This window comes from Urocitellus parryii, chromosome Y, assembly GCF_045843805.1.
Source record: "Urocitellus parryii isolate mUroPar1 chromosome Y, mUroPar1.hap1, whole genome shotgun sequence".
NCBI classification, from domain to species: domain Eukaryota; kingdom Metazoa; phylum Chordata; class Mammalia; order Rodentia; family Sciuridae; genus Urocitellus; species Urocitellus parryii.
This window is the reverse complement of record NC_135548.1, coordinates 36,844,395-36,844,641: the sequence shown is the minus strand read 5'-3', so window position 1 is coordinate 36,844,641 and position 247 is coordinate 36,844,395.

Sequence of the window (247 nt, the reverse complement as noted above, 5' to 3'; positions counted from 1 at the left end):
GGCAGATCTCTGGGGTCAGCACCTCGGTGTTCAGAAGCACTGGGACGTGGGAAGAGCCTGAAACACAGCCAGGAGCCACAGTTAGTCCGTGTGGGGCTGGTGACAAACTAACCTGGGAATTGTTGTTGACAGGGAGGGGGACTGACGGGCATCAGAAATCAGAATCATTTGGGAGCTTCACTAAATCCAGGGGTTCTGTCTATCCCTGACTGGCCTCACCACCTCAGTCCAGAACCGTGGGCCATCC